The 25,483-nt window shown below is 40.6% G+C and overlaps 1 long non-coding RNA gene across 1 annotated transcript in view; it reads left to right on the top strand.

Moving 5' to 3' along the window:
* Positions 1-6,110: 6,110 nt before the first annotated feature.
* The window catches only part of LOC143810052 (uncharacterized), a 47,871-nt gene continuing 28,498 nt past the window's right edge, over positions 6,111-25,483 (top strand). Inside the window, exon 1 of the long non-coding RNA XR_013222623.1 lies at positions 6,111-6,164. This is a non-coding gene — a long non-coding RNA (uncharacterized LOC143810052). The remainder of the gene's footprint in view (positions 6,165-25,483) is intronic.

The raw sequence follows: 25,483 nt of genomic DNA on the forward strand, positions 1-25,483 counted from the left end.
TCATTCAAAAAGTCAAATGGCGCTCCTTCCCTTCCGAGCCTTACCATGTGCCCAAACAGTGGTTTACCCCCACATGTGAGGTATTGGTGTACTCAGGAGAAATTGCCCAACAAAATTTAGGATCCATTTTATCCTGTTGCCCATGTGAAAATGAAAAAATTGAGGCTAAAATAATTTTTTTGTGAAAAAAAAGTACTTTTTCATTTTTACGGATCAATTTGTGAAGCACCTGGGGGTTTAAAGTGCTCACTATGCTTCTAGATAAGTTCCTTGGGGGGTCTAGTTTCCAAAATGTGGTCAATTGTGGGGGAGCTCCAATGTTTGGGCACACGGGGGCTCTCCAAACGCGACATGGTGTCCGCTAAAGATTGGAGCCAATTTTTAATTCAAAAAGTCAAATGGCGCTCCTTCCCTTCCGAGCCCTGTCGTGCGCCCAAACAGTGGTTTACCCCCACATATGAGGTATCAGCGTACTCAGGACAAATTGGACAACAACGTTCGTGGTCCAGTTTCTCCTTTTACCCTTGGGAAAATAAAAAATTGTTGCTAAAAGATCATTTTTGTGACTAAAAAGTTAAATGTTCATTTTTTACTTCCATGTTGCTTCTGCTGCTGTGAAACACCTGAAGGGTTAATAAACTTCTTGAATGTGGTTTTGAGCACCTTGAGAGGTGCAGTTTTTAGAATGGTGTCACTTTGGGGTATTTTCAGCCATATAGAACCCTCAAACTGACTTCAAATGTGAGGTGGTCCCTAAAAAAAATGGTTTTGTAAATTTTGTTGTAAAAATGAGAAATCACTGGTCAAATTTTAACCCTTATAACTTCCTAGCAAAAAAAAAATTTGTTTCCAAAATTGTGCTGATGTAAAGTAGACATGTGGGAAATGTTATTTATTAACTATTTTGTGTCACATAACTCTCTGGTTTAACAGAATAAAAATTCAAAATGTGAAAATTGCGAAATTTTCAAAATTTTTGCCAAATTTCCGTTTTTTTCACAAATAAACTCAGAAATTATCGACCTAAATTTACCACTATCATGAAGCCCAATATGTCACGAAAAAACAATCTCAGAATCGCTAGGATCCGTTGAAGCGTTCCTGAGTTATTACCTCATAAAGGGACACTGGTCAGAATTGCAAAAAACGGCAAGGTCATGAAGGGGTTAAAATGATGAGTCCAAATTTGAGATCTTTGGTTCCAACCACCGTGTCTTTGTGCGATGCAGAAAAGGTGAACGGATGGACTCTACATGCCTGGTTCCCACCATGAAGCATGGAGGAGGAGGTGTGATGGTGTGGGGGTGCTTTGCTGGTGACACTGTTGGGAATTTATTCAAAATTGAAGGCATACTGAACCAGCATGGCTACCATAGCATCTTGCAGCGGCATGCTATTCCATCCAGTTTGCATTTAGTTGGACCATCATTTATTTTTCAACAGGACAATGACCTCAAGCACACCTCCAGGCTGTGTAAGGGCTATTTGACCAAGAAGGAGAGTGATGGGGTGCTACGCCAGATGACCTGGCCTCCACAGTCACCAGACCTGAACCCAATCGAGATGGTTTGGGGTGAGCTGGACCGCAGAGTGAAGGCAAAAAGGCCAACAAGTGCTAAGCATCTCTGGGAACTCCTTCAAGATTGTTGGAAGACCATTCCCGGTGACTACCTCTTGAAGCTCATCAAGAGAAAGCCAAGAGTGTGCAAAGCAGTCATCAAAGCAAAAGGTGGCTACTTTGAAGAACCTAGAATATAAGACATAATTTCAGTTGTTTCACACTTTTTTGTTAAGTATATAATTCCACATGTGTTAATTCATAGTTTTGATGCCTGCAGTGTGAATGTACAATTTGCATAGTCATGAAAATACAGAAAAATCTTTAAATGAGAAGGTGTGTCCAAACTTTTGGTCTGTACTGTATATAATATGTCAATTTCACTTAGTGAAAACAAGGAATGTCTTTCATCCGGAGTAGTTGTGTAATTGTAGCTATATATTCGCATGCATTGCTCCCTGCAAGCTGATGGGAAAGAGTTTATAGGAAACTAATCAGGGGTCTAATCTTTATAATGATGTGGTCTATTGTTTGGTCAATGAGTTTTTTTTATGGACAACCTCTTATAAATTGTCTAAAATACTTTTTGAAATAATTTATAAAGTTCAAACTCTAACTTCTAAATGCATTTACTTTGGTAAACCGTAAGCTAAAGAGTTAATAGCGACTAATGACTGTCTGTTGCTGCAGATGGAAGTACAACACAGGAAGTATGAAATCCTACAGCTCTGCACCGAACCAAGCCCAATAAAACGAAGGAATGTTAGGAATTGTTTTAGTAGTAAGCTTAGAAGCGCCAGAAAATGACCATTTCTTTCATTCACATTTTTGTACTAAATTATTTTTTTAAGTGTTGGCCAATATTTGCTTTTTATTCATATCACGATCTGTATTAAAAATCACAATTAGAAAGCTTGCCATTTTTCACAGTGCCATATGGCTATTTTAGGTTCAAATTTAGTGTTCTTTCAGGAAGAAATTTCAGAAGTCTCATTATCACCAGAGGCAGGACTACAATTACAAATTATGTCTCTATTTCATCTTTTAGATAGATTTTTGCTCCCCTCCATAAAACCCACAAAAGCAAAAGAAAAAACATTTAACACAAAAATTCTGATTTAACCAATTTTTTATTTCTGCACTATATATTTTTTTATTTTTCTATCAATATAGCTATGTGAGCTCTTGTTTTTTGAAGGACAAGTTGTACTTTTGAATGGCACCAATATGATTCTCCAGGTCAGCATGATTCTGCAGACACGAAACATGCACAGTTGTTTTTTTTTCTTCTAAAATTTGTAAAAACAATATATTTCACAAATGTGTCACCGTTTTCCGAGACCCATGACATTTTAAATGTTTGTTCAATGGGGCTGTGGGATGCTTGTTTTTTGCTTCCTGAGCGGACGTTTTTACTGATACCATTTCGGGTAGATACGATGTTTCGATCACCGTTATTGCTTTTTATTGCTGTGTTGCAGTGGTTGAAAAATTGTAATTGTGGTCTTTCACATTTGTTTCCTCATTATGCTGTTTACTGATCGGTTTAATTTATTTTATATATTTGAGAGACCAGACTTTTAGGCACATAGCAAAATCAAATATGTGTATTTTTATTTCCTTATTTTTAATCTGAAAAAGGGGAGGCAATTTGAACTTTTATATTTTAATGTATTTTTAAATACGTTTTTTTACTTTCACTTCTGAGTCCCCCTAGGGGACTTGAACCTGTGATTGGCTAATAGCTTCTAATATAAACAGCAATACCACAGTCTCCTATGAACGCCAGCTACTTGGTTTTCACAAGAGCACCGTCATCACAAGCATGGGGGTCTTTAGAAAATCTCTGGCTGTCATGGCAACCTATTGGTGCGTCACGATCACGTCATGGGCGCATATAATGACTTGCACCCTTGCACACAGATTGACACTGGCATTTAACAAATTAAGAGTCGCGGGCAGAGCTGTGCTCCATCCTTGGCTTTTAGAGGCAGATGATAGCTGAATAATTCAGCCATTATCTGCCAGCTAAATTGCAGTCTCATGTTTGCGAGCCCTCATCATAGCCAGGGAGTATGTCATATGTTGGTAAGTGGTTTATCAATAGGTCATTTTCTACTGACACATTGCCTTTAAAATTGCAGTTACATTTAAACTAAAATCCTTTTCTAATCCATTTAGGTAGATGCAAAAAGTGTTCGGAAGATTTTTATTAGTAACTATAATAATAATCTTTGTTTTTATATAGTGCTAACATATTCCACAGAGCTTTACAATTTACACACATTATCGCTGTCCCTGATGGGGCTCACTATCTAGATTCCCTATCGGTATCTTTGGAATGTGGGAGGAAACCGGAGAACCCAGAGGAAACCCACGCAAACACAGAGAGAACATACAAACTCCTTGCAGATGTTGTCCTTGGTGGGATTTTAACCCAGGACTCCAGCGCTGCAGTGCTAACCACTGAGCCACCGTGCGGTTAACCATATTTCCTAGACATGTTTCCTAAATTGTGTTCTTCCTTGAATGACAGCAATTACACCACTTGATTGCTTTGTGTATATGAAGCGAACAATACCATACTGACAAAATGCCCTAAACTGCAGAGAAGAAAGGTTTGTCTCCATGGACGTAATACAGTTCCCACTTAGTTCTTGCTGTTATGATGGAACTACTCACTGTGCTAGAGGGAGAGGGAGCTGCGTCATTCACTGCCTGGGCCCAGACATATCTACATATTTAAATATACTTGGGATTCGATATTGATGGTATACAGTTTTTATGCTTAATAATGGTTTATGCCATTTGTTTTTCATTTCATTGCCTCATGTTGGTGTGTATCTGTACTAAGAAAATTACCGTATTAACATCAGTTTCCCACAAAATACATTCATCTGTGATTGTAGATAGGTGTGAAAACTGTTTACCATTTTTTATACTACATATGCACGCAATTTTCTTGCTGTCTTCTTGAATTTAACCTGTTCTTTATGTTTCATTTATCGTCCATAATATTTATGATGGTGTAATTAAAATCAAGTAGCTCAGAAACATATCATTCCAAAGAGGGTTTTAAAGGAGCAGACAGGTTTAGCTATTGGTGGATGTGTGTCCTCACACACAGCCAATCAGACAAGACAGTCGTTGATTTTATTATGTCAGCAGCAATACTTTCTGCTTCATAGTCTATGGATTAGTGCATAGATCATAGCACTTAAAGAGTGTTCTGCATAGTCATAGTCTATATCATAGAGCCATTATCTTAAACAATTTGCTGATAAGCTGCATACTCAGACCTAAAGGTACCTTCACACGAAGCGACGCTGCAGCGATAGCGACAACGATGTCGATCGCTGCAGCGTCGCTGTTTGGTCGCTGGAGAGCTGTCACACATACCGCTCTCCAGCGATCAACTATGCCGAGGTCCCCTGGTAACCAGGGTAAACATCGGGTAACTAAGCGCAGGGCCGCGCTTAGTAACCCGATGTTTACCCTGGTTACCAGCGTAAAATCTAAAAAAAACAAACAGCACATACTTACATTCACGTCCCCCTGCGTCCACTTCCTGACTGACTGAGCGCCGTACAGTGAGAGCAGAGCGGTGACGTCACCGCTGTGCTGCTTTCACTTTCACTTTGCGGCGCTGAGTCAGAGGAGGAAGCAGACTGCAGGGGACGCAATGTGAGTATGTGCTGTTTGTTTTTTTTACATTTTACGCTAGTAACCAGGGTAAACATCGGGTAACTAAGCGCGGCCCTGCGCTTAGTAACCCGATGTTTACCCTGGTTACCAGTGTAAAATATCGCTGGTATCGTTGCTTTTGCTTTCAAACACAACGATACACAGCGATCGGACGACCAAATAAAGTTCTGGACTTTATTCAGCGACCAGCGACATCACAGCAGGATCCTGATCGCTGCTGCGTGTCAAACGAAACGATATCGCTAGCGAGGACGCTGCAACGTCACGGATTGCTAGCGATATCGTTATAATGTCGTTTCGTGTGAAGGTACCTTAAGTGTAAGGGGGTGCCACGCCTCTACCCCCTTGAAGGTTGTATAGTAAGTCATGCTGCTATGTATATAGTATTTTGATATGTGTTGGGTGGACAGCTCTGCAACGTTAAGCAAGGAACCTAGCCATTCAGAGTCTGGATGGGGAGAAGTGCAGCTAAAGCAGCAGTGTTACAGCAGCTTTGGGCAGGAGCTTGAGAAGTGGTCCTTGACCAGTACAGGGACACAGGTCGCTCGCCATGTGGCAGGTCATCGCATGGGCTGATGCCCTCCATTCTGGTGCAAAACGAATGAGGGAGCACTCAGGTATAGCGAGCTCGCACAGGGAGAACACTGTGTTATTGCAAGAGGTGATACGACCCAGTATGTACTGAAGGATGCTGGAGAAAGCATAGGGAGAGCGGAGAACGTGGACTGTATGAAACCTAATGCTGATGTTGTAACTGACAAGAATGTGCTGCGACAAGCAAAGAGTAAAGTTCTTTGTTTTAAGTTTGAAATGGACTCTCTCTCTTATTGTGCAACCACAGAAGCAGTGGAACTTCAGCCTGCCTGACGGGACCCTGATGGTGTGGAAGGTGAAGCAGAAGGTAGGCTGCATAAGGGACATTGTGTTCATGTGATGGGAGGCCAGGGTGCGCAAGAGCCACTAATCTCAGCCATGACTACGGCCCTGGCTCTCCCTCACATATCGGGTTCATGTGATGGGAGGCCAGGTTGCGCAAGAGCCACTAATCTCAGCCACGACTATAGTCCTGACTCTCCCTCACAAATGCACCAGAGATAACATTTAATAATAGCCACATCCTGCTTTGATCTTTTGTTTCTTGGAAATAAGTAAAATGATCTGATAAAATTTTAACACAGAACTGTGAGATAATAATGAGATAGGAAAACTATGAGGGAGGTGAGGCAATAAGACATGAGAATGAAATTTACAGTTGTGCTCAAAAGTTTACATACCCCATTAGAATTTTTGCTTTCTTGGCCTTTTTTTCAGAAAATATGAATGATAACACCAAAACTTTTTCTCCACTCATGGTTAGTGGTTGGGTGAGGCCATTTATTGTCAAACTACTGTGTTTTCTCTTTTTAAATCATAATGACAACCCAAAACATCCAAATGACCCTGATCAAAAGTTCATATATCCCATTTCTTAATACCGTGTATTGCCCCCTCTTACATCAATTATAGCTTGAAGTCTTTTGTGGTAGTTTTGGATGAGGTTCTTTACTTTCTCAGATGGTAAAGCTGCCCACTCTTCTTGGCAAAAAGCCTCCAGTTCCTGTAAATTCCAGGGTTGTCTAGCATGAACTGCATGTTTGAGATCTCCCCAAAGTGGCTCAATGATATTGAAGTCAGGAGACTGATATGGCCACTCCAGAATCTTCACTTTGTTCTGCTGTAGCCTATGACAGGTCGACTTGGCCTTGTGCTTTTGATCATTGTCATGTTGGAACGGTCCAAGTACGTCCCATGCTCAGCTTCCGGGCTGATGAGTGCAAATTTGCCACCAATATTTGCTGATACCGTGCTGCATTCATCTTTCCTTCAACTTTGACCAAGTTTCCTGTGCCTTTGTAGCTCACACATCCCCAAAACATCATCAATCCACCTCTGTGTAGGAATGGTGTCCCTTTCATCATAGACCTTGTTGACCTTTCTCCAAATGTAATGTTTATGGTTGTGTCCAAAAAGTTCCATTTTGGTCTCATCACTCCAAATTACCTTGTTCCAGAAGTTTTAAGGCTTGTCTCTATGCTGTTTTGTGTATTGTAGGTAAGATACTTTGTGGAATTTGTGCAGTAATGGCTTTCTTCTGGCGACTCGACCATGCAGCTCATTTTTCTACAAGTGCCTCCTTATTGTGCATCTTGAAACAGCCACACACTAGTTTTCATAGAGTCCTGTACTTCAGATGATATTATTTGTGGGTTATTCTTTGCATCCCGAACAATTTTCCTGGCAGTTGTGGATGACATTTTTGTTTTTCCTACCTGACCATGGTTTTGTTTTTACAGAGCCCCTGATTTTCAATTTGTTAATCACAGTTTGAATGCTGCTGACTGGCATTATAAATTCCCTGGATATCTTTTTGTATCCCTTTCTTGTTTTATACAGTTCAACTAACTTTTCCTGTAGATCTATGGACAATTCTTTTGCTTTCCCCATGACTCACAATCTAGAAGCGTCAGTGGCTGGATGAAAGATGCAAGAGTCTGAATCCCAGAAACTCACTCAGCTTTTATGCACACACACTGATTACAAGCAAACAGGTCACAGGTGAGGATGTTACCTTTAGTAGCCATTCAAACCCATTTGTGTCAACTTCTGTGGATGTTATCAGGCCAAAATCACCAGGGTATGTGAACTTTTGATAAGGGTCATTTGGATGTTTTGGGTTGTCATCATGATTTAAAAAGAGAAAACACAATAGTTTGACAATAAATGGCTTCACCCAACCACTAACCATGAGTGGAGAAAAAGTTTTGGTGTTATTCAGATTCTATGAAAAAGGCCAAGAAAGCAAAAATTCTGCCGGGGTATGTAAACTTTTGAACACAACTGTATACTAACGAAATGTACCCAACAGTACCCAAATGTACCCAATAGCACATAATACTGTATGGCTGAGAAATGCAACCCAGCAAAAATTTTAAACATTTTTTTTAGTGTTATACATCAGAAAAATTTACCCCAAAACATGGAATAGTGTATGGGTAAGAAATGTAAACATAAAAACATTTTCAAACTTTTTTTGTACTGTTATAAACCAATAAAATGTGACAGAAAGCACATAATACTCTATGGATGAGTAATCTAATCCTGAAATATTTTTTTTTTAAGTTTTTTGTACGTTTTACATACCAATGTAATGCAACAATAACCATGTTAATCTGAATGGAGGAGTCATTCAAATCATAAAAAATATTTGAACTAAAATATGTTGAAAGTGCAGTTGATGTACTTACAAAATTAAAAAAGGCTTTGCAGAACGTGAAAAAATTAAGAGGAGGGTCATCCATAGACCCCTGAAAGGCAACAACTGTAGGGCCTCATTAAAGGGAATCTGTCACCTCATTTTGGCCCTATAAACTGCAGCTACCGCCATCAGGGGCATATCTGCAGCATTCTGTAATGCTGTAGATAAGCCCCCTGATGTAACCTGAAAGATAAGAAAAACAAGTTAGATTATACTCACCCAGGGGCGGTCCTGGTTTGGTCTCAGTCCGATGGGCGTCGCAGCTCCGGGTCCGGTGCCTTCCATCTTCATACAATGTTGTCATCCTCCTTGCTTCTGTTGCGGCTCCTGCGCAGGTGTACCGAATTGCCCTGTTGAGGGCAGCGTAACGTACTCAGATTTAGAGATCACAGAAATGTACTCCACACTACGAAATAGTGTATGGCTGAGAAATGTAGCACAGAAAAAACTTTGACTCATTTTTGGGTGTGTTATATAAAAGGAGCTCAAGCAAATAATACTTGATGGACCAAAATATATTAAATTTCTTCAGCCCCCCCAAAAAAGCTGCAGCTATATATTTGCCAACGGACTGCATAGGCCTAATCCCTGTCTAATGACTGGATTCTGTCACTCTCCCTACTCCTGCAACTCTCTCTCCATCCCTAGGCTAAATGCAAATTGTATGTGATACAAACAGCAAAGCAAACGATTAGCCCTTAGAGGGGCTGTTAGTATAAAGGTGCAGCTACATCACTAGTATCAACACTACAGGCCTCTGATTCGTTATATTGTGCACACAGGCCTAGACAAGCACTCTATCCCTCCAATACGAAGTGTCATGGAGCTGTGTAATGGCATCAGTGTGCTGAGCTAGGCAGCTCCTGTCCTTTTATAATCCCTGATGATGTCAGACAGCCAGCAAATCTCAATAATACCACAACCAAGATGTCTGCAGAATTACAGTGGCTCACAGGCAATCCCCGCATGCTTACTGGCTGTGTATATATATCTATATATATAAAAATGAGTGTATGTGTGCATATGTGTGTGTGTATCAGCCATGCCCACTCCACTTAGCCCCAACCAATCACTAAGCATCTTTCATTTCACCAGGGCTGTTGCTATGAGCAACAGTTTTCCTTCTAGACAGTTGTAACTGAGGCCGATTACTCTTATCATTTCTACGGTGTTATCGTCCTTCTGTAAAGCTGGAAATAACACAATGTATTACCGTGCCGACACAGACCACCCTCTGCCACAGACTGCAGGGGGAGCCCAGTATCACACAGGATAGGATTAGATACACAGCCCAGTATCACACAGGATAGGATTACATACACAGCTCAGCAATCAGTAACACAGGATAGGATTAGATACACAGCTCAGCAGACATTATCACACAGGATAGGATTAGATAAACAGCTCAGTAGTCAGTAACACAGGATAGGATTAGATACACAGCTCAGGAGACAGTATCACACAGGATTGGATTAGATACACAGCCCAGTATCACAAAGGATAGGATTAGATACATGACTCAGCACACAGTATCACACAGGATAGCATTAGATACATGGCTCAGCTGACAGTAATACACAGGATAGGATTAGATACACGGTTCAGCAGTCAGTATCACACAGGATAGGATTAGATACACAGCTCAGCCATCAGTATCACACAGGATAGGATTAGATACATGGATCAGCAGACAGTATCACACAGGAGAGGATTAGATAGATGGCTCAACCATCAGTATCACACAGGATAGGATTAGATACACAGCTCAGCAGACAGTATCACACAGGATAGGATTCGATACACAGTTCAGCAGTCAGTATCGCACAGCATAGAATTACATACATAGCTCAACAGTCAGTATTACACAGGATAGGATTAGATTCACAGCTCAGTAGACAGAATCACACAGGATATTATTAGATACACAGCTCAACAGACGATATCACACAGGATAGGATTAGATACACAGCTCAGCAGACAGTACCACACAACAAAGGATAGGATACACAGCCCAGCAACAGGATGTGCCAAAGGAGAGGACATTTTCATTCAAAGAATTCCACTCATTCCATCTGATTTGCCTTTTGATTTTAAAGCCTCCAGTTTCCACTTTGACTGGCATTTGCAATGACCATTAACAAAGCTCAGGGACAGTCCTTGAAAGTAGTAGGGATCGATTTGCAAGCTCCATGCTTTTCTCATGGTCAACTTTACGTGGCCTGTTCAAGAGTTTGAACTGCCAAAAATCTGTTCATCTTTGCACCGAAAGGAAAAAACAAAAATGTTGTTTATCAAAAGGCTCTTGAATGAGTTGAAAATAAAATACTATCAATACTTGGGTAATCACTTAGTTAATTTGTGTTGTAAATCTGTAGTGCTGAGTATATGATGCAAAATGTTTTTATGTGCAATATAATCATTATAATTTGTTATAACTAACCACAGGTAGTTACTATGCCCGGGCAACACCGGGCTCTTTAGCTAGTATATATATACAGTATATATAGAGAGAGAGAGAGAGAAAAAAAAAACCAACCAGCACTCCCAATGTGAACACATGCACGCTGCAAACTGTACAATATAGATAAAAAGAACACAGCAGCACATGTACATGAATCTAGGCCATGTGAAAACACAGACAAATATCCAATATGAATCATACTTCTCAAAAATATTTTTTCACACATTTTTTCAAAAATTTTTTTTTTCATAAAACTTACAGTAATAGATGAATTGAAGATTCTTAGCACATAAATTGGCCAATTCATGTGCGCCCATCAACCACGGCAAGGTGATCTCCATCTGATGGGTCCTACTCGACCATACATGCCACTCTTGGGCCACCAGCCTACAACTATGGACAAACAAGTCACTCTAGGGCTAAACCTACAATTTATGGGCAGGTAGAGTTGATTACCGCCACCTGCAGGGTCAATGGGAGGAGTGCAAGATCAGCCTGGAAGCAGCCAGCATCCAATTACTAAATAGAGGGAAAAAAAACAACCAGCACTCCCAATGTGAACACATGTACGCTGCAAACTGTACAATATAGATAAAAAGAACACAGCAGCACATGTACATGAATCTAGGCCATGTGAAAACACAGACAAATATCCAATATGAATCATACTTCTCAAAAATATTTTTTCACAAATTTGTTGTGTGACCACCACATCAAAACCCTGTCATGGGCAGCCCAATCTCCAGACCTGAACCCCATGGAAAACCTCTGGAATGTAATCAAGAGGATGATGGATAGTCACAAGCCATCAAACAAAGAAGAGCTGCTTAAATTTTTGCGCCAAAAGCAGTGTGACAGACTGGTGGAAAGCATGTCAAGACGCATGAAAGCAGTGATTAAAAATCATGGTTATGCCCAAAATATTGATTTCTGAACTCTTCCTGAGTTAAAACATTAGTATTGTTGTTTCTAAATGATTATGAACGTATTTTCTTTGCATTATTTGAGGTCTGAAAGCACTGGAGTTTTTTTTATTTCGACCATTTTTCTTTCTCAGAAAAAAATGCAAAATATATTGCTTGTAAATTCAGAGACATGTTGTCAGAAGTTTATAGAATAAAAGAACAATTTACATTTTACTCAAAAAAATCCAAACCTACTGGGCCTCGCATGAAAAAGTGATTGTCCCCAAAACCTAATAACTGGTTGGGCCACCCTTAGCAGCAACAACTGCAGTCAAGCGTTTGCAATAACTGGCAATGAGTCTGGAAGAATTTTGTCTCACTCGTCTTTGCAGAATTGTTTTTATTCAGCCACAATGGAGAGTTTCCGAACATGAACCACCTTTATTAGGTAAAGCGACAGCATCTCAATCAAAGGTCAGGAATTTGTCTTAATTTTATTTTTCTGAAGCCATTCAGAGGTGGACTTGCTGGTGTGCTTGGGATCATTATCCTGCTGCATAACCCAAGTACGCTTCAGCTTGAGGTCACGAACAATTGGCTGGACATTCTCCTTCAGGATTTTTTGGTAGAAAGCAGAATTCATTATTCCATTTACTACAGCAAGTATTCCAAGTCCTGAAGCAGCAAAAAAGCCTCAGACCATCATACTACCACCACCATATTTTACTGTTGCTATAATGTTCCTTTTCTGAAATGATGTGTTACTTCTACGCCTGATGTAATGGGACATACTGCTTCCAAAAAATTCAACTTTTGCCTCATCAGTCCACACAGTATTCTCCCAAAATTCTTGAGGATTACCAAGAGGTTTTCTGGCAAAACTGAGACAAGCCTTTATGTTTTTATTGGTTAGCAGTGGTTTTCATCTTGGAGTTTCTTTCTTATGGTGGGGTCATGAACACTGACCTTAACTGAGTCAAGTGAGGCCTTCAGTTCTTTGGATGTTGTTGGATTCTCTTGAATGAGTCATTAATGTGCTCTTGGGGTAATTTTGGTCAGCTGACCACTACCTGGAAGGTTCACTACTGTTCTTTGTTTTTGTCAACTGGGGATAATGGCTCTCACAGTGGTTCGCTGAAGTCTTAACGCTTTAAAAATTGCTTTATAACCTTTTACAGACTAATAAATCTCAATTACTTTGTTTTTCATTTGCTCCAAAATTTCTTTGGATCGCGGTATGATGTCTAGCTTTTGAGGATCTATTGGTATACTTAACTTTCTCAGGCAGGTCCTATTTAAGTTATTTCTTGACTGGGAACAGGTGTGCCAGTAATCAGGCCTGGGTGTGGCAAAGGAATTTGAACTCTGCTTCCCAAGGATGTGATAAACCACAGTTAATTTATGCTTGAAGGGGGGAGGGGAAATCACGTTTTCACCCATGGCCCTGTAGCTTTGAATTTCTTCTTCCTTTAATAAAGACCTTAATTTAAAATCTGCATTTTATATTTACTTGTGTTTATCTTTGTCTAATATTTAACACTTTTCCACACAACTGTTTGTGTGTGTGTATATATATATATATACTGTATACTGTATATGTGTATACATATATACAGTGCCTACAAGTAGTATTCAACCCCCTGCAGATTTAGCAGGTTTACACATTTGGAATTAACTTGGCATTGTGACATTTGGACTGTAGATCAGCCTGGAAGTGTGAAATGCACTGCAGCAAAAAATAATGTTATTTCTTTGTTTAATTTTTTTTTAAATTGTGAAAAGTCTTTTCAGAGGGTCATTTATTATTCAACCCCTCAACCCACCAGAATTCTGTTTGGTTCCCCTAAAGTATTAAGAAGTAGTTCAGGCACAAAGAACAATGAGCTCACATGTTTGGATTAATTATCTCTTTTTCCAGCCTTTTCTGACTATTTAAGACCCTCCCCAAACTTGTGAACAGCACTCAAACATGGTCAACATGGGAAAGACAAAGGAGCATTCCAAGGCCATCAGAGACAAGATCGTGGAGAGTCACAAGGCTGGCAAGGGGTACAAAACCCTTTCCAAGGAGTTGGTCCTACCTGTCTCCACTGTTGGGAGCATCATCCAGGAGTGGAAGGCTTATGGAACTACTGTTAGCCTTCCACGGCCTGGACAGCCTTTGAAAGTTTCCTCCCGTGCCGAGGCCAGGCTTGTCCGAAGAGTCAAGGATAACCCAAGGACAACAAGGAAGGAGCTCCGGGAAGATCTCATGGCAGTGGGGACATTGGTTTCAGTCAATACCATAAGTAACGTACTCCACCGCAATGGTCTCCGTTCCAGACGAGCCCGTAAGGTACCTTTACTTTCAAAGCGTCATGTCAAGGCTCGTCTACAGTTTGCTCATGATCACTTGGAGGACTCTGAGACTGACTGGTTCAAGGTTCTCTGGTCTGATGAGACCAAGATCGAGATCTTTGGTGCCAACCACACACGTGACGTTTGGAGACTGGATGGCACTGCATATGACCCCAAGAATACCATCTCTACAGTCAAGCATGGTGGTGGCAGCATCATGCTGTGGGGCTGTTTCTCAGCCAAGGGGCCTGGCCATCTGGTCCGCATCCATGGGAAGATGGATAGCACGGCCTACCTGGAGATTTTGGCCAAGAACCTCCGCTCCTCCATCAAGGATCTTAAGATGGGTCGTCATTTCATCTTCCAACAAGACAACGACCCAAAGCACACAGCCAAGAAAACCAAGGCCTGGTTCAAGAGGCAAAAAATCAAGGTGTTGCAGTGGCCTAGTCAGTCTCCTGACCTTAACCCAATTGAAAACTTGTGGAAGGAGCTCAAGATTAAAGTCCACATGAGACACCCAAAGAACCTAGATAACTTGGAGAAGATCTGCATGGAGGAGTGGGCCAAGATAACTCCAGAGACCTGTGCCGGCCTGATCAGGTCTTATAAAAGACGATTATTAGCTGTAAATGCAAACAAAGGTTATTCCACAAAATATTAAACCTAGGGGTTGAAGAATAATTGACCCACACTTTTATGTTTAAAATTTATAAAAATTTAACTGAGCAGCAAAACTTTTTGGTTTGTAAGATTTATGCATCTGTTAATAAATCCTGCTCTTGTTTGAAGTTTGAAGGCTCTAACTTATTTGCATCTTATTAAACCTGCTAAATCTGCAGGGGGTTGAATACTACTTTTAGGCACTGTACATACATATGTACATATACATTATATTTGTTTTCAAAATATTATTTCATATTGTGGATAGGAAAAACTATTTTATGCAAGTACTGAAGAAATGCAGACAAGACAAAATTGAAACTACAAAACAAAGATGGTCCAAGCATTTTTAGTAAACCTAACATGCAGGAATGTAGAAAAGTGGTTGCTGAAGGAATGTTATCATTGGCCTGGGGTCCGGCTAACTATATCTGCCTGTGGTCGCATTAACCAGTGTCCTTAGCCTAACCGAGTACTGGAGAATTTCTAGAAATATGGAACTGCATGTTCATACATAGCAGAAAACTAACTGAAGATATAGAAACGTAAATAAAACAAAATCACATAAATAAATTAGAAACAACTTTATCTAGTTAGCACAGGTGACGTAGTGGACACTATCACATTAAGGCTACTTTCACACATCAGTTTTTTTGTCGTCAGGCACAATCCGGCGAGTTTTGAAAAAAACGGATCTGTTTTTTTACGCCGGATCCGTTTTTTTCTCTTAGAGTTTTATTAGCACCGGATTGTGCCTGATGGCCACACGTTTCATCCGTTTTTTGCCAGATCCGTCCAAAATTTATTTTCCGGCGGACGGAGAAAACGTCCATATGAACGTTTTTTTCTGTCCAGCGAAAAAACGCCCAGCAACGGTTCCAGCTATAAACTGATGAAACATGTGGTGTATTGACTGGATCTGGGTACCGATTCCATTTTTTTCGCACTGAGCATGCCCCGTTCATGCATTTTCAATTCTGGAGAGTCTCTCTCTCTCTCTCTTTCTCCCTCTCTCTCTTTCTTTTACCCGGAACAGGAAGTCAGAATTTTATGCCCGATAAATCAAACTGGATCCAGCAAAAAAATGGATCCGGCGCATCAGTTTTTCACAATTTGCACCGGATCTGTTTTTTAAAAAATAGACGGATTATGCCTGAAGGCAAAAAACTGATGTGTGAAAGTAGCCTAACTCTCTTTCAAACATGTTCAACCCAGCCCAGCATAAAATTGTAGAATTACTGTTTGTTCTATTTCACAAAAAATATTAATCGTTAAATAGCTCCTTACTCCCTCTCATGAATGGTTATCTAAGCACAAATTTGGTTTGAATTTTATTTTGTTTGCTTATCCTGACCTGAAAAGCAGCCAATGCCGGGATTAAGACTGAACAGGATTGAGCAGCTTGTAATGTATTCCAATACATGCACGTTGCAGAGAGGCTAAAAGGTTTCTACTAAAAAAAATTGCAGAAATATTTGATATCACGTAATAGATGCAATGGACTAAAAACATATGGAATGGTGTCCAAACACAGCCCATTATACCTGACTGCACTCCTGATGAAAAGCATATTTGTGCCCATTTATTAATGCTGTCTTAATTTTATATAGTTTAGGACTAAATTGACTGGAAAAAATTTATTGCAGCGGTTTTCGCTGCCTGATATATCCGACGCATTTTTTGCTACTTTTGTCTGACTTTATGCTAACTGGTAATTGGCTTACTTTAAGTGATAACAGTGTGCAGTAATGTGGCACATATCATGCCATGTCCCTTTTTGATAAGCCATACTTCATTTTTCTCTCTGTCATTTGTCTAGAAAGAAGCAAATAGTGTCTAAAACACATAATAAATAAGATGCAATATGTGTAGGTCAGTTTTTTTTACTCAAATTGAGTCAGAATTCTGGCACATTTAGCTTAGGTGATCTGCCCCATTGTTCAACAGTGTAATAATTACATTAAAACAAACTAAGTTAGTTAAGTTTTTTCAGACAAAATAATGATAACCTCACTGTAACATGAAAAGCAAACTATGTAGAAGATCAAATAAAATATATCCTTATCCCCTAACCCCGGACTTTGACAGATCTGCAAATCAGGCTTTGAGCCTTCAGCAAAAAATGCAAGTTAGAATATGTAAGTTAGACCTCCAAGGGCTTATTCAAAAGCAGTGTTTTCTTGATTTCCCAGAGAACAGCACACACAATCATTTATCTCCAGAGTGAAATATATGAAGCATATGCTTTCTATGCGTGCCATTACAACTCGAGGACTAGGTATCACCTCAAAGGGCAGGGTGTGACATATCATAACATGACAAGCCCTTACGTAGGTTACAGAATGATATATTCGGATGCCGGTAAATAGTTCACATATAGTTCACAGCGTCCTGATTAATATTTTGAACACAATCATAGAATATTAGAAAAACAAAGAGTTTTGTAAATTACTAATAGACCATTAATGTTTCTACCTCCATAGTAGAATACTAATTTCAGTCAAGAACAAGTGTAACAGTAGCTACAATTGTAGACAGCAGGCATCATTGGGCAACTCTTCCCATATAGTACATATACGTGCAATGCCCTGGTGCACTGCAGTGGTAGCATTGTAGTTAAGGCCTCTTTCACACTTGCGTCGTTTGGCCTTCGTCGCAATGCATCGTTCTGTGCAAAAAAACGCATCCTGCAAAGTTGCCCGCAGGATGCATTTTTTGCCCATAGACTTGTATTGCCGACGGATCGCGACGTATGGCCTTATGTCGTGTCCGTCGCGCACTGGATGCATCGTGTTTTGGCGGACTGTCGTATCGAAAAAACGTTCAAGGGAACGTTTTTTGACACGTCTGATCCTGCATTTCCTACCGCGCATGCGTGGCCGGAACTCCGCCCCATCCTCCCCGGGACTTTACAATGGGCAGCGGATGCGTTGAAAAACTGCATCCGCTGCCCACGTTGTGCCAAATTTTCACAACGTCCGTCGGTACGTCGCGCCGACGCTTTGCGATGGCCCCATACCGACGGAAGTGTGAAAGAAGCCTAAGCTGCTCATTTACCTTGTATTGGAGAAGCTGTGCTGCATTCTTTGGTAAGAACGTTTGGCACTTCAGATGAACAACTGTGGTGAGCGATTTGTTCGATTAGATATTACTATATCTATACTTGCTAAACTCATTAAAGGACATAAGGGCACAAACAGAGAAATTAGATGTAGAATGAAAACATGAAGGTGCTTACACTCTTGTAAAATGAATAGCCTTGTTAATGGTTTAGCTATGCTTAATGTACACTCACCGGCCACTTTATTAGGTACACCTGTCCAACTTCTTGTTAACACTTAATTTCTAATCAGCCAATCACATGGCGGCAACTCAGTGCATTTAGGCATGTAGACATGGTCAAGACAATCTCCTGCAGTTCAAACCGAGCATCAGTATGGGGAAGAAAGGTGATTTGAGTGCCTTTGAACGTGGCATGGTTGTTGGTGCCAGAAGGGCTGGTCTGAGTATTTCAGAAACTGCTGATCTACTGGGATTTTCACGCACAACCATCTCTAGGGTTTACAGAGAATGGTCCGAAAAAGAAAAAAAATCCAGTGAGCGGCAGTTCTGTGGGCGGAAATGCCTTGTTGATGCCAGAGGTCAGAGGAGAATGGGCAGACTGGTTCGAGCTGATAGAAAGGCAACAGTGACTCAAATCGCCACCCGTTACAACCAAGGTAGGCCTAAGAGCATCTCTGAACGCACAGTGCGTCGAACTTTGAGGCAGATGGGCTACAGCAGCAGAAGACCACACCGGGTACCACTCCTTTCAGCTAAGAACAGGAAACTGAGGCTACAATTTGTACAAGCTCATCGAAATTGGACAGTAGAAGATTGGAAAAACGTTGCTTGGTCTGATGAGTCTCGATTTCTGCTGCGACATTCGGATGGTAGGGTCAGAATTTGGCATAAACAACATGAAAGCATGGATCCATCCTGCCTTGTATGGAGCACCTTTGGGATGTGCAGCCGACAAATCTGCGGCAACTGTGTGATGCCATCATGTCAATATGGACCAAAATCTCTGAGGAATGCTTCCAGCACCTTGTTGAATCTATGCCACAAAGAATTGAGGCAGTTCTGAAGGCAAAAGGGGGTCCAACCCATTACTAGCATGGTGTACCTAATAAAGTGGCCGGTGAGTGTATGTACTGGCATGAATTGCTTGATCATATCTTTTATATTACTGAAAAGCGTATATGTGAATGTATTGTTACAGCTAGTAGTAAAAATAATGATGGTTGGCTTCAGTGGAAAAGTGTCAGACAGCCAAAAAATTGTAATGGCTGCTTTCCAAGCTAGCCCTCTAGTCTTTCCAATATACTTTAAAACACAGTGTGTTCTTCTATTTTAAGGTACGGACCCATCAACATGCTAAATTAAACAATTGCAATTACTTAATTTACCAATAATACAAATAATCTTATAACTGCATAGGAATAATAACCTATAAGATAATAAAGCTCAAATGCACGCCACGCCAGTATAATAAAAATATATATATTTATATATACCATATTTTCTGGTGTATAAGACGACTGGGCGTATAAGACGACTCCCAACTTTTCCATATAAAATATGGAGTTTGGGATATACTCGCCGTATCAGATGGGGGTCATCTAATACGCCAAGTCATCTTATACGGCGTGTGCGGTCCGGATGGTTCCCAGGGTCTGGAGGAGCGGAGACTCTCCTTCAGGCCCTTGGATCCATATCCATGTAAAAAAAAAGAATAAAAAATATGGGATATACTTACCCTCCAACGGCCCCCGGCGCTCAGCGGTGCAAGCGGCGGCCTCCGTTCCTAAGGATGCATTGAGCGAAGGACCTTAGATGACGTCGCGGTCGCTTGACCGTGACGTCATCTAAGGTCCTTCGCTACTCACCACATCTCCACCCCTGGGTGTGGTTCACCTTGTAAATTGAGAGCTGTTTCTGAGGTTGCAGATCTCCTGGATTGAATGCTGTTACTAAAAAGACTAAGAAACTGGACTCTAAGCCAGATCGTTCCGGGGGGGAGGGGGTCTTCATGTGGTGCTCTAATTAGGTATTCATAATGCAGACTGCTGACAGGTCACTGATATCTCAGTGACTTGCCCCCTAGTTTACATAATGAATATTATATATATTTAAAAATAAAAAAATTCCCTTACGCAGGCATCCTCCAAAAATTGCCTCTTCCAAGATTGGATCGCCGATATATGCTACTGCACAGGCACGCCTGATGCCATCTTAGTGGAGTCAATTTTTTTTTCTCTCTAGCAAGATGGCGCCACCGGCGCCATTTTCAAACTGATTTTTTTTTAGGAATTTATGTATACCATCAAAAAGAATAATTGAATGCACAATATGGATGCAATCATCGTGCAGCGCAGGCGCCACCGCCTGCCTGCCGGCAGAAGGGGATATAATATTCATTATATAACCTAGGGGGCAGGTCAGTGAGGCATCAGTGACCTGTTAGAAGCCATCATTATGAATACCTAAACATAGCACCACATGAAGACCCCCCCACAGTCCGCCCAGAGCACGAGCATATCATTAACTCAAAACTGAAAATAAAGATTAAACAACAACCATAAGATGGATTTAATCAACCAAGGTATTATTTCAATCAGTATAATGGCACCAACCTGACATTGTCTCTAGGTTACTGTGCACAAACCTGCTGAATTTGTCCATCACCACCAAAATTACAGTATTACCTCCCAACACGGGTAGATCAGTGATAAAACCAACCGATAAATGAGTCCAAGGTCTACTGGGAATCGCCAATGGTTGGAAAAACAAAGATGGATGAATATGAGAGGTTTTAGAACGAGCGCAGACACAGCAGGTGGCTACATACTCCCAGACATCCTTATTTACTTCTAACCACCAATAACGCTGAGTAAGAAGATCTGTAGTGGCTTTATTACCAGGATGTCCAGCCAAGACTGAATCATGATATTCACTAAGAACTCTCAGACAGAGATTCACAGGTTCAAACAGTTTCCCTAACGGACAGGCAGCAGAGCATATAGACGCAATAACCACCACCTTTTAGTAGTATTGGAACCAGTTCACAATTATCTCCACCCCCAAGAAAACGAGATAAGGCATCCGCCTTAATGTTCTTGTTTCCCTACCTATATGTAACAAAACATTTAAACTTGGTGAAGAATAATGCCCATCTTGCCTGTCGAGGTGTTAGACTTTTCGCAAACTCTTGCTATACGAGATTCTGATGATCCGTGATTACCATAACTGGATGAACTGCCACCTCCAAAAAATGATGCCACTCTTCAAGGGTCCACTTGATTGCCAAGAGTTCCCTGTTACCAATGTCATAATTTCTCTCCTCAGATGACAGTTTTTAGAAAAGTATGCACATGGACGCCATTTACCAGGAGACGCACCCTGTGACAATGCATCCCCCACCCCCACTTCAGAAACCATCAACTTCTACAATAAAAGGCTGAGTGATATCAGGCTGTATGAGAATCGGTGCAGATACAAAATACTCCTTCAAGGTATTGAATGCCTCCCTCGCCGGACTGAGCAACTTGGAAAACTCTGTCCCTTTTCTGGTCATGTCTATGAGAGGTTTGGCCACTACTGAAAAGTTTTTTGAGGAACTTGCGATGAATCCCATGATACTAATCCAGTACCACCCAGACATTCGTCGGATCCATGTGAAAACCGGTGGACGATAAAACATATTGTAGAAAAGGGATCTCTTAAACCAAAAATATACATTTCTCAGGTTTGACAAATAATTTATTGTCTCTGTGTATCTGTAAGACCTGCCTGACATGTACCTGATGTGACTCATGGTCAGGTGAATAAATTAATATGTCATCAAGATAGATTACCACAAATCTATCTACCAGGTAACTAAAGATGTAATTTATAAAATGCTGAAAGACGTCAAGAGCATTAGTCAGGGCGTATTGAAAGCCGTTTTCCACTCATTCCCCCTGTTTAATAAGAATGATATTATACAACCAACTCAAATCCATTTTATAAAACCAATTTGTTCCTACAACCTGATTTAAGAGGTCCTAGATGAGAGGAAGCGGATACAAATCCCGAACCGTGATCTGATTGAGTTTGCAGAAATCTAGGCAGTGGCGTAACCACCTGTCTTTCTTCTTTACAAAGAAAAACCTGCAGCAATGGAGGATGAGGATGGTCTGATATGACCCCTTGCCAAAATTTCCGCAATGTAGTCTTTCATGGTCTGCCTCTCTGGACCAGAGATATTATGAAGTCTGTTCTTTGGCAGCTTGGCCCCAGGGACAAGATTTACGTCACAGTCATAAGGATATAAGGGAGGAAGTTCTTGGCACCCCTGCACCGAAAACACATTCCCAAAGTCAGACAGGTATTTAGGCACAGACTAGGTTTCCCTTGGCCCCAGACCTCCTGCTTATTGGGGTGTCTCTCTGCAATGATTTGGTTATTTCTGCAGAAAAGTTTATGGTTTGAAATAGGTCTATATGACAACCGTGATGTAGCGCATGGAATAGAATCTAAATTGTTTAGAGTGTGTTGCCAAATTTATAATAATAATAATAATCTTTATTTTTATATAGCGCTAACATATTCCGCAGCGCTTTACAGTTTGCACACATTATCATCGCTGTCCCCGTTGGGGCTCACAATCTAAATTCCCTATCAGTATGTCTTTGGAATGTGGGAGGAAACCGAAGTACCCGGAGGAAACCCACGCAAACAAGGAGAGAACATACAAACTCTTTGCAGATGTTGTCCTTGGTGGGGTTTGAACCCAGGACTCCAGCGCTGCAAGGCTGCAGTGCTAACCACTACGAAATTTATTATTTTTGTGCCATTTTGGTAAGTTTGACAAAATTTTCAATACTTTCAGATAAATCTCCTAACCTAATTTATCAACACATACGCCTCCTAAAAAATAGTTTTTTTCACTACAATATTGATGACCTATCCAGCTAGATCTGCGCAAGGTGAATCAGTTCCTTTCAAGAACTGGTGCTAAAGTATCTCACCCAGACAACCTGTACCCTTCTCGGCACTTGTAAGGTGCCCAGGGGTGGTAGCTGTCGGTGAGCTGCTGCTTCTCCACACCCTGGCACCCAAGTCCATCAATGTTTTGCTGTGTACAGTGCATTGCACTTGCCTTAATGCCGCAGGCCTCCGTTGCATTCACATATTTTGGTCCAGGATCAGTCACACACATCAGGGGACACCTGGTTCATTATAACAAATTTAACTTTACTAGACAGTTCAGATACAACAGTCTTTATTACGCATTTTCGGGCCCAACACCCTCGAGTTCCACTTTCATCAATACAGCACATTTCAAGCCTCTGCTCACATTCAGCTTGGACAATCCCTACACTTGATCCTCCTTTTAGCCCCAGGGATTAACAGTCAATCCCCACAGCACTCCCAAGATCTGCTACGTTTCCCTCATGTGTTTTCCCCTTCGGCTTCCTGTCTAGTTTGGGTGATAGGCCCCGAATGTTACAGAAATGTCCACAGGAAATTCGATACGACCTAATACTGTAAGAAGGCTATGTGCTCTACGTGCCTTCAGCCCACCTGAACTTAAATTTGACACCAACCTTACATACTAATACTGTCTGACTAAACCAGGAAATTCTTCCCATTTTTGCTTGCCACCCCCTCCTGTGCTGGGCTGGTCCCAAACATTTAACTGTATCTTATGCTGTACATTATATCTTATACTGTAATAGGCTCACCACTGCCTAACTGCCCTAATGTACTTATCTATCACTAACTAAGCCATAAACTATGTCCTGTTCTATATTTTCCCTAAACCTGAGCTGGTCGTGCCAGGTTACCTTTAGGCATTACAATACAGTACCTACACAGCAGCATCAGCACCTATAACATTCTATGCAATTTTACATTACTTTCATAAAAATGTCACATTATACACTTTACATTTGCTGTCTTCAGGGGCAAGTATACAGTCTCTGTCAGACCTTTACATAATGATGAGAAACAAGGACCCCAAAACAGTGTTGTCTCAATTGGCTAATATTTCTCATGGCTCTATTCTGGATTGGATATAAGCTTTCACAACTACATATAGGAAGCAGAAGAGAGTTTTTTTCCCACTTCAAGGAGAGATATTTTATATTGTTTTTTCATGAGACCCTACTCCAGATAAATCTCAGCAAGTGAATTAGCACCTTCCCCCAGCTTCACTTCACTAGAGGTAATAGCAAGGGCCCTCTATTAAGTTTAGATTACATCCAATTTCCCCAAAATAACCAGGGGAAGGAAAGCCAGATAGTGCTGTCATAACCATTAGTGCTTTACAATTCTAAAAATTGCCTAGTTGATTCATGAAGTAAAAAAACGCACTCTAATTATGCAAAGACCACAACAAAATGGCATTGAGGCTGGAATTTTGGCCTTCTTCTTTAGCAGTCCTTGCTGACCCCCTTTAAATATTTCTATGAATACACTGCATGTTTTTATTCACACAGGACATACACCTCTCCTATTGTTATTTATATGTGTTTGTGTCCCTCTTGTGTCAGTTGAGCATAATAGCAACACCATAAAATTGAGCAATCGGAATACGATGCCTAAAACTTCTGTCTTCTTTTATGAATAATTCCTTTATATCTCCCTCTTTATATTTCCTACAGGAACATCATATCCAGTGTAAATAGGTGCAGATATAAGGAAAGCGACAGAAGCTTGGTAATTAGTATCCCTGAATCTTCCTGCCTATGCAGTGATACTTTTTCTGATTCTGCTCTTTCAAAATACTCCTTTCCCAACCTTTTCTTTGTGCTTGAAGTTGGTGACGTAAGTGGACAATTGGCTGAAAATTGTCTGTTGATGTTTGGAACAAGCAGAGCATAATATTGTTTTATCGTGCTATGGGAAACGGAAGCTTCCACAATAGACACTTGAAAATTTTATGAGCGACAGGTGTGTTCTTAGGTACTTACAGAGAAAATGACAAAAGGAATGAAGGTTAACTTCATGGTGTAAAGGGTTAAGTAATTCTTCCAAGAACATTTAAAGGTTGAGACATTGTTTTTATATATTTAAGTCCACTCCTTCATCAGAAGTGTCCTAATGATCCAACACCATCAATATGTTACATCAAGGAAACCCACAGAATGCAATCCAACAAAAACTACTGTAAGGTTTTGGCAACAGATTCATTTTCTAAAGCACTTATCAACAAGGCCTTCCGTGAAGGGAGTTTGAATAAAAATGAAAAAAAATTCTTAATTACACAGAATCCTACTATTTTTTATCACTTGCCTAAATTTCACAAGCCATTATCAGATCCTCCAGTATGACCTATTATATCAGGTATTATAGCATCCACCGATAGGTTACCCCTTTTTCGATATTATTTTACAACACCTCGTCACTAACCTTCCAAGACTCAGCCCTTACCATCAAAGATCTGAAAAGATGGTCTGACAAGGCAATGACATGACTATGACACTTGTCTGCATTGTACACCAACATCAACCACTTCTTAGACCTTGAATAGA

Source organism: Ranitomeya variabilis, chromosome 2 (assembly GCF_051348905.1).
Source record: "Ranitomeya variabilis isolate aRanVar5 chromosome 2, aRanVar5.hap1, whole genome shotgun sequence".
Taxonomy (NCBI): domain Eukaryota; kingdom Metazoa; phylum Chordata; class Amphibia; order Anura; family Dendrobatidae; genus Ranitomeya; species Ranitomeya variabilis.